The following is a 9765-nucleotide window of genomic DNA, read 5'->3' on the forward strand; positions in this document are numbered from 1 at the left end:
CAGGATGTCTACGAGAGGGACTTAGAGTAAAGTTGTTATATATATAATACATATAATGACACTGTTCTAGCGGTAAACAAGCTATGTGCTGTATCAGAAACAATGCAAGATGTGTTTTGGAAGTAATATGGTATTTGTTTACATTAGCAAGCATCGCTAACACTCAGAGCTAACGCTGTACTGGAGAGAGAATGTGTAAAGAAGCTGGATATAAAACCTTGTGGTAAACCCACGAGAGAGAAAGCTTTTGAGCTCCATACTGTTTCAGAAATAATGCTTGATGTGGTTTGGAACATAATATGGCGTTTAATCACGGCAGCGTTTAGCTGAGTTTCTGCTGGTAGACAGCCTTCTCTTCACAGAGCTCACTGCTTGTGGACGCTCCAAAGGGGCATGGCCAGCAGCAGCTCGGTTATATTTAAAGGGCCAGACCCAGAATCAGCACTTTAGTAACAGGGCTGAAATAGAGGGATATGAGGCATGCTACAATGGGTGATCTGTTTGGTATTTTGAACAAAACACTTCAGATAAGATGTTTTGTATAGTTCTCACACAGGCTCCGCCCCTCTACTGGACTCTTTGGGTAATACCTTTTCTCTTCAGCGACCGGCGAGCAACACCTGAAGGTGTTTCCTCTAAAGAGCAAAGCTTACCGAAGAGAATGGAGTCGCCGCTGCGGGAACCCCGTCTCTGCCCTTCATGCCTCGGATTAATCGCCGGCACTGATCCCCACAAGCTCTGCTTCGAGTGCCTGGGAGCACAACACGCTGAGGACGGCGTAGAGCCATCACCGTCCTGCGCCGCCTGCCGAGCACTCCCGCGGTTGAGACGCCAGCACCGGTGGGACCACTTCCGAAACAACTACGTCTCACTTCGCTGTGACGAAACCGACCAAGAGCTCGAGGGTCATATCTTTGTACATCCAGCACTAAACAGTTTTATTCTAGATAACACTTACAGTATCTTCTTGATATTTTCTATTCTATATTTCTTTCATCATTGACCATCTACAGTATTTTCCCCCTAGTTTGTTTCTCCTCTTAATATGTTCATTTTTTTTTCATCAAATATAACAGATTCAGCAAAACATGCAGCAGACATTGGCAACACAACTTACCTGTAGTGCAATGACCCTAAACGTGTCATAACGTGCTTTAACCACTAGGTGGTGCGGGTTAAAAAACGGTCAAGTTTACAGTGTTAACACTATGGTGTGTGTATTTAGTTATACACACATTCCTTTACATTTTAATTTACATTCAAGTATTTTGTTAGGCCTAGTCAAAATACTGAAATAAAAAAAGTAGAGTTTGTGAATGAACCCAAGCTGTTGCCTGGCAACGCAATTATGTTGTTAGTCACGTCTGATAAGGCTTATTACTGTTTATTGTTTGATATTTGTAACACCAAACCGATGGAAAAAACCCACAGCAACACAGAAAGGATGGTCTTAACATGGCCTAGCGGTCTAGTTAATAAACGGGGGCGATAACGTGATGTTCTGAATCTGCACATTGAGTATGTCTGAGAATGTTCAAACAGTAAAATGAGAACATGTTTTATCTCACTCCTCAATAAAGATGTCATTTTTCGATCGCTGTTAATAAGAAATGTATGTCTTTTATAAAATGAACAAGAAGCTGTGGTATACAAAATCACATTACAAGGGGTTTGTGGATCTAAATTCTCTTTATTTCTATGTCTGTGACTAGATATAAGATAAAACAAAGCTCTACTGTGCCTTCCAGGGAAAGGCCAGCAGCAGAAAACAAGACCAAACATGGTTAAAGATGAAGGCAAGACATATTAAAGGACTCATAAAACTAAAGTCAAAAGTATCAATAAATTGTTATTAGATCATAGCTGGCCAACATAAAGATCTATAACCATTGTCTTATATCATACAGTTAGACATATATTTGATGAGTATCAATGAGTATGATGTATGTATTAATGTGTGTGTATTTGTTTGTTTGCGAGGGATATGTGTTTGTGTAAACCAGTACTGAGTCCTGTGGTATAATAATGTTACATTTGACTATGATTTAATCAACAAAAAAAAATCATGGCTGCAGGAACATGAATACAAAGGAAAAATAAGTTATAAAACAGCAGGTTTATGGTCGTTTCAGCCTCTTGTGGGACATTTTATTGAAGAACAGTGATGTCAATGGGGAAAAATCATTTCACAAAAACGTCAAAATATAATTACCAAAACATTGGTAGATCTGTAATTTTTTTTTTAGTCGAGATTTAGTTGAAGCGTTGAATCAAGATTGATTTGATCCAACATCTTATAGCTGGTAGTGTTGACTTTTCAGTTTCAGAGACCAGCAGTGGCTCAGTCAGTAGGGGCTTGGACTGTGAGCCGTAAGGTTGCCGGTTCAAGTCCCCGACCAGACCTAAATATGAAGTGTGGACTTCTACTTGGAGAGGTCCCAGTTCACCTCCTGCCCTGCCGTGGTGCCCTTGAGCAAGGCACCGGACATCCCCCTTCCCCCCTCACTCCCATTGCTCCCCGGGCGCTGTACAATAGCTGCCCACTGCTCCTAGTACTAGACTTCTGGTACTAGGATGGGTTAAAAGCAGAGGCCAAATTTCACTGTGTGTGCTGTGTGCTCTGCATGTGTGACCATGCAGAGCACACATCTATTCTAATGTTACATTTCATTTATTAAAAACATGTAACCTGTTGTGTCTCGTCAAATTTGTTAGTTATGTTTATGTATTTTGTCTGTCATTCCAACAGACAAAATACGTATTTTGTCTGTCATTCCAAGTCTAGTCAGGTATTTATGTCAAGTCAGGTTTTCATGTTATTTCACGTCATGTCATGTCTGTCTATTTATGTCACGTCTCGTTTTCCATTTCCTGTTTTATGTTGTACTTCCCTCTTGTCTCTCATTCCAGGCCCTGTTGCTTCCTCCCTTTGTGTGTTTTCCCGTCATCGTCAGCGTCTGCCCCGCGCCTGATTGTTTCCACCTGTTCCCACTCACCTCATGTTTAAATAGTCCTGTCTTCCCCTGTCCTGTGTCAGTTCGTCTTGTTTGTTTGCCACGAATGGTCATGCCAGGCCTCAGCAAATAGAGGATCGAGTCCAGTCAAGTCAGGTTGTGTTATTTTGCTATTTTTGTAGACTTAAGTTAATCTTAAATTCCTTTTTTTGTTACGCTTTGTTTTTTCCTCCTTGTGAGCGTTTTTTGTTAGTGATGGCAAAATGAAGCTTTGAATGAAGCATCGAACCACTTGGACAATTATGTCGGAAATAGGTTCATTTCTCGAAGCTTCAGTTACAGCGACCTCTCCTGGCGAAGTGCAAGGCTGCAGTGGGTTTAACGTATCTTTGCCTTGAAAAATATTCGATGTACACACACACAAGACTGAATATCATGTTCTATTTGCAATTAAAGATTGATAATTGTGCGTATTGGGTTATTGAGAAGAGACTAGAGAGTGCTGGAATTTTGTTTGGGCGGAGAGGGCCTTTTATCAGTTAATAAAGTATTAAAGTTGAAAAGGAATGATTAAAAGTTCATCTGTTCCGGGCTTTGAACCAGCTGTGCGGAGGACATCGTCGCTTCGGGCCGCCGGCTCTATCCACTGGGCTATCTATACCTTAAGTTAGTAACATGGTTTTCATATTAGTGTTAATTGTCTTTTTGTTCACAACTTCTCCACATTTCGAAGTGTTTCCCGAGCCAGAACGACCTATCTTTCTTCCTGGCTTGCTCTATAATGATCCAATTAAAATGCAATACCAACAACAACTCAACAGCAACAACGCAAACTACGACAACAACCCACACATTGCGCATTGTTTAGAGCGTTTATAAGTGTTGAAGCGCTCAAATTCGAAACTGTTTCAACCTGTCACCTGTCAGAATAGAGACGAGGCAGTGCATTGAATCGCGTGATTGGACCGCGAACCAGTCAAGTGATTCATTCAGGAAATGAAGCAGTTGGTGCTTCGGACGTCATATGTCACGTGATTTGAAGCAGTTGCTGGTTCGGACGTCATATGTCACGTGATTTGAAGCAAGCTTCGAATCACTGCTTCTATGGAATAGGAAGTCCAGGGTTGAAGCTCCGTTCGAAGCTTCAGTGTCAAACTGCCATCACTACTTTTTGTTATTCTAGTACCTACTCTGTTAAGAGGGATTTTTGTTCTTTGAAATTAAAAATAATTTTACATTCAAGACTTTGTCTCTGTGTCGTGCATTTGGGTTCTCCAGTCTGTGTCGAGGTCGTGACATAACCCATCCCAAATATCATCTGGCAGTGTGCTACAGGAAATATCAACTTGAGAGAGTTACTATGACGACCAGGATAGACATGATAACAATATGATGGTCCGTGTTACGTGTTTTTGAACAGTAGCTTCAGTAGATGTTGAGATGATTGAAGGCTGACAGTTCCTTCAGTCAATACAAGGCTTAGACCCCATCTGCATCTATAGGCTATTTAACTTCACATACACTGCTGGTTTAAAAATAAAAACACCTTAATGAAATGTGCTGTAGTGATTCTGAAAATGCAAACTCTTTCATTGTTACAGAATTCTTTATTTTGTACCATCTCCATGTGCACCAAATGTAATAGATTGATGTCACTCTGGACAGCCAAAAGATAAAAATGAATGACTTTATTTAATTTACTATTCATTATTTTAATATGCTGAGCTAGTTATGCCCGGTCAACACTCTTCCTTCTGTGAGGATCTGCAGTACTTCCTCCTTCTTTTCCACGTCTATGTTTGTTTGTCTTCCTGGCTGGGCGTGGCTGACCTACATTCTGATTCCCGCCAACTCATCTCCACTGCTGTTGTAAATCTCACTGATTGCCACTACTCACCTGCACCTGCTTAAAACCCTGGTTCCCATCCTCAGACTTCGCCAGTTCTTCGTTTGTCCTTCAGTGACCTACACACACCTGCCGCTCTGCTTGCCACGTCCAGCCTCCGACTCCTCGTCTGAGTTCCCTCCGTGCTTCCACGCACACCAGCTCATCCAGACTACGTTCGCCAGCTCTGGATTCCCGGCTCTCCTCGTCGGTGTTTCCTCCGTGCCTCCACGCACACCAGCTCATCCTGTCTACATTCGCCAGCTCTGGATCTCCGGCTCTCCACGCCGGTGCTCCCTCCGTGCATCTCCGCACCTCCGTCTCCCCCTGAGCTATCCAGCTCCACGTCTGTCTTCTCTGAGCTCCTCTCTACACCTTGCCTGTGCCGTGGTCAAATAAAGACTATTGTTTGACACTTCACCACTGTCTCCGTCTAGTGTTTGCGTAGCGGGTTCTCATCTCCAGTCACTTCTCGGGAAGCGTAACAGAAGAACTGGCCAACAATGAACCCCGCAGGCACTGGAGCGGATCCCGCCACAGTCCATCATGCCCTGTCTAGTCAGGGTTCCCGTCTGGGTCAACACGACCAGCTCATTCGGGCGTTAGTCGAGAGCAATCAATCCATGGCTCATCATGTCTCTGAGTTAGCTTGCCAGATCTCAGCTCTAACTACCTCGGCTGCAGTTTCTCTTGCCACTCCCAATCCAGCTTTTTCTCCTACTCCACGCCAGGATTTCCCCATCACCGACCCTGAGCCATTCCACGGTGAGGTGGAGAGATGCAGAGGATTTCTTTTCCAATGTAACAAGGTTTTTCGCCAGCGTCCTGTTTCGTTTGCAGCTGATGTTACCCGGATTAATTATGTTCTGAGTTTGCTCCGTGGCAAGGCTTTAACCTGGGCAGAGGCTTTGAGCTCTTCAGTGGACTATGACAATCTGCGTTTTGAATGCTTCTCTGAGCGTTTTTCTGCTGTCTTTGATCATCCCAATTATTCTGGCTCCGCCGAGAATCAGCTGCTCGGTTTACAACAGGGAAACCGGAGTGTGGCCGAATATTCCATCGAGTTTCACACACTCGCTGCAGAGGCTCGATGGGACGAGGCGGCTCTCAAGGCGGTGTTTTTGAGAGGATTAAAGGATCAGCTCCGCGATGAATTAGCTGCACGAGACGTTCCAGCGGATCTCCAAGATCTGATTTCCTTGGTGTCCCGCCTGGACTGTCGTTTGCGGGAGCGCAGAGCTGAGCGGACACAGCGGAATCCACCTGTCTCACACAGTAAGCCCAGTTTTTCCACCTACCCTGTTCCCTCTGTGTTTAAGTCTCCCTCCGTTTTCTCGCCGCCCAGCGGGCGCACCTCTTCTCACGAGGAGGCTATGCAACTGGGTCGCGCTAGACTATCTCCGGAGGAGCGTCAACGTCGGGCGTGTGCTGGCCAATGCATGTATTGTGGCAACGCTGGGCATGTCATTACCAACTGTCCTGTACGCCCAAACGTGGGAGCTCGTCAGTGAGATTGGGGGTCCTGACGAGTCCACAGCCATCTTCTCTACCTCCTTCTTTGTGCCGTTTTCTAATACCCGCCAAGATTTGTGTTAATACTATGACTTTGCCTATCCAAGCTCTCATTGATTCTGGTGCTGAGGATAGTTTTTTGGACCGTGAGCTAGCTGAACAGCTGGGACTCTGCCTGGAGCCGTTAGATGAACCTCTAACAGCCTATGCACTTAATGGACAAATAATCTCCTCTGTAACAGCACAGTCAGCCCCTTTGACATTGATCACCTCCGGCAACCACAGAGAGCTCATCCAGTTAAAGGTAATCTCTGCACCTTCCACACCTCTGGTATTGGGTTATCCGTGGCTTCGCACCCACAACCCACACATTGATTGGGTCAAGGGAAAGATCATTGAATGGGATCAGCACTGTCTCGCTAACTGTCTGTTATCTGCCGTACCTCCTGTCTCTGTCTCCCCAAACTCTGCTGCTTCTGTAGACTTAACTGGAGTTCCTGCGACCTACCACGACCTGAGATTGGTCTTCAGCAAGGAGAGGGCTCTCTCTCTTCCTCCTCATCGGCCCTACGACTGCTCTATAGATCTGTTTCCTGGGGCTCCTCTACCCACCAGCCGCCTCTACAACCTGTCCCGTCCTGAGAAGGAGGCTATGGAGCTATATATCACGGACTCAGTGGCTGCTGGGATTATTCGTTCTTCCTCCTCTCCCGTGGGTGCCGGTTTCTTCTTCGTTGGCAAAAAGGATAAGTCACTGCGACCTTGCATTGACTTTCGTGGGTTAAACAACATTACTGTTAAGAACAAGTACCCATTACCCCTTCTCACCTCTGCTTTTGAACCTCTCCATGAGGCAACCCTGTTCACCAAGCTTGACCTTAGGAACGCCTATCATCTGGTCCGTATCCGTCAAGGGGATGAATGGAAGACGGCTTTCAACACTCCCTTAGGTCATTTTGAATACCTAGTCATGCCCTTTGGACTCACTAACGCTCCAGCAGTATTTCAGGCTCTGGTCAACGATGTTCTGCGTGATTTCCTTAACCGCTTTGTCTTTGTATACATAGACGACATCCTGATTTTCTCCAAAGACCAGGAGGAACACGAGAACCATGTCCGCCTGGTGCTTCAGAGACTGCTGGAGAACAAGCTCTATGTCAAGGCTGAGAAGTGTGAGTTCCACCAGAACCGGATCAGCTTCCTGGGCTATATCATTAGTCAGGGCAGAGTGGAGGCAGATTCTGGAAAGATCGAGGCTGTGGTCGAGTGGCCAGCCCCTACTACGAGGAGGGAGCTTCAGAGGTTTCTGGGCTTCGCCAACTTTATTACCGCCGCTTCATCAGGAAACTTCAGTAAGGTTGCTGCACCTCTCTCAAGACTCACCTCTGTCAACATTAAGTTCTTCTGGACCCCAGAGGCTAATGAGGCTTTTCTCAAACTCAAGTCCCTGTTCACCTCTGCTCCCATCCTCATCCAGCCAGACTCTGAGAAGCAGTTTATTGTGGAGGTTGATGCGTCAGACACTGGGGTGGGAGCTGTCTTGTCACAAACTGCTGGTTCTAATAACATCCTTCATCCTTGTGCTTTCTTTTCACGCCGCCTCTCTCCTGCTGAGCGCAATTATGACGTTGGAAACAGGGAGCTTCTGGGAGTAAAGTTGGCGTTAGAGGAGTGGAGACACTGGCTCGAGGGCAGCAAGCAGTCATTCCTGGTCTGGACAGACCACAAGAACCTCGCCTACATCCAGTCAGCGAGACGGCTGAACTCTCGACAGGCCAGATGGGCTCTCTTCTTCAGTCGCTTCAATTTTAGTCTCACATACCGTCCAGGTTCCCGGAATGTTAAGCCCGATGCTCTATCCAGACTGTACTCTTCTGACTCTCCCGAGCCCTCTGCTGGTTCAATCCTGCCCAAGAGTTGTGTTGTAGGCGCCCTCTCTTAGGAGATTAATAACACCATCCAGGAGGCTTTGAGAGAGCAACCAGATCCTGGTAACGGTCCTCCGAACCGTCAGTTCGTTCCCGATGCTGCTCGCTCCAAGGTTCTACAGTGGGTCCACAGTTCCCGGTTCTCCATCCATCCCGGAGTAAACCGCACACGCTCTCTTCTTAAGAGACACTTCTGGTGGCCAACTGTCAACAAGGACACTCAGGAGTTTGTTTCTTCCTGTCCCACGTGTGCTAGGAGTAAGTCCTCCCACCAAACACCTGCAGGATTGCTTCAGCCTCTACCCATCCCTAGTCGTCCCTGGTCACATATCGCCTTGGACTTTGTTACCGGTCTGCCTCCCTCCCAGGGTAACACCACAATTCTCACCATTGTTGATAGATTCTCTAAGTCTGCCCACTTTGTAGCTCTTCCTAAGCTCCCTTCAGCCTTGGAGACCTCCCAACTCCTCTCTGTACACGTTTTCCGGCTACATGGAATCCCTTCTGACATAGTTTCTGACCGCGGTCCTCAATTCACCTCTCGAGTGTGGAAGGAGTTCTGTCAATCCCTGGGAGCTTCTGTCAGTTTAACATCCGGATATCATCCCCAGTCAAACGGTCAGACTGAGCGAACCAACCAGGACCTGGAGTCAGCCCTCCGCTGCATCGTTGACCGTAACCCCTCTACCTGGAGCTCCCATCTTCCCTGGGTTGAGTACTCGCATAATTCCCTAACGTGTTCTGCTACTGGTCTCTCCCCGTTTGAGGCTTCTTTGGGGTACCAGCCGCCCCTGTTCCCTGAAGAGGAGAGAGAACTAGCAGTTCCCTCGGTCCAGCAGCATGTTCGTCGTTGTCAAAAGATCTGGAGAGACACTCGCTCTGCTCTCCTCCTGACTTCAGCTCGGAACCAACAGTCGGCCAACCGCCACAGACAAGCTGCTCCTCCTTACGTCCCAGGTCAGTCTGTCTGGTTATCTTCCAGGAACATTCCTCTCCTCACAGAATCGAAGAAGTTGTCTCCACGCTTCATTGGTCCCTTCTCCATTCAAAGGATTATTAACCCCTCTGCAGTCCGGCTGAAGCTTCCCAGAACATTGAGAGTCCATCCTACTTTTCATGTCTCCCAGATTAAGCCTGTTCACACCAGTGACTTGAGCCCTCCGGCCGTTCCCCCTCCTCCCCCCCCGAGTCATTGATGACCATCCTGCCTACACAGTGCACCGTCTCATGGACGTCAGGCGCCGGGGCAGGGGCTTACAGTATTTGGTGGACTGGGAGGGTTACGGTCTCGAGGAGCGATGCTGGGTCCCTCGCTCCCGAGTCCTGGACCCTGTAATGATAAGGGCCTTTCACAGGGATCATCCAGACAAGCCTGGTGGTCGCCAGGAGGCTCCCGTTGAGGGGGGGGTACTGTGAGGATCTGCAGTACTTCCTCCTTCTTTTCCACGTCTATGTTTGTTTGTCTTCCTGGCTGGGCGTGGCTGAC

This window comes from Trematomus bernacchii, unplaced genomic scaffold, assembly GCF_902827165.1.
Source record: "Trematomus bernacchii unplaced genomic scaffold, fTreBer1.1, whole genome shotgun sequence".
NCBI lineage: Eukaryota > Metazoa > Chordata > Actinopteri > Perciformes > Nototheniidae > Trematomus > Trematomus bernacchii.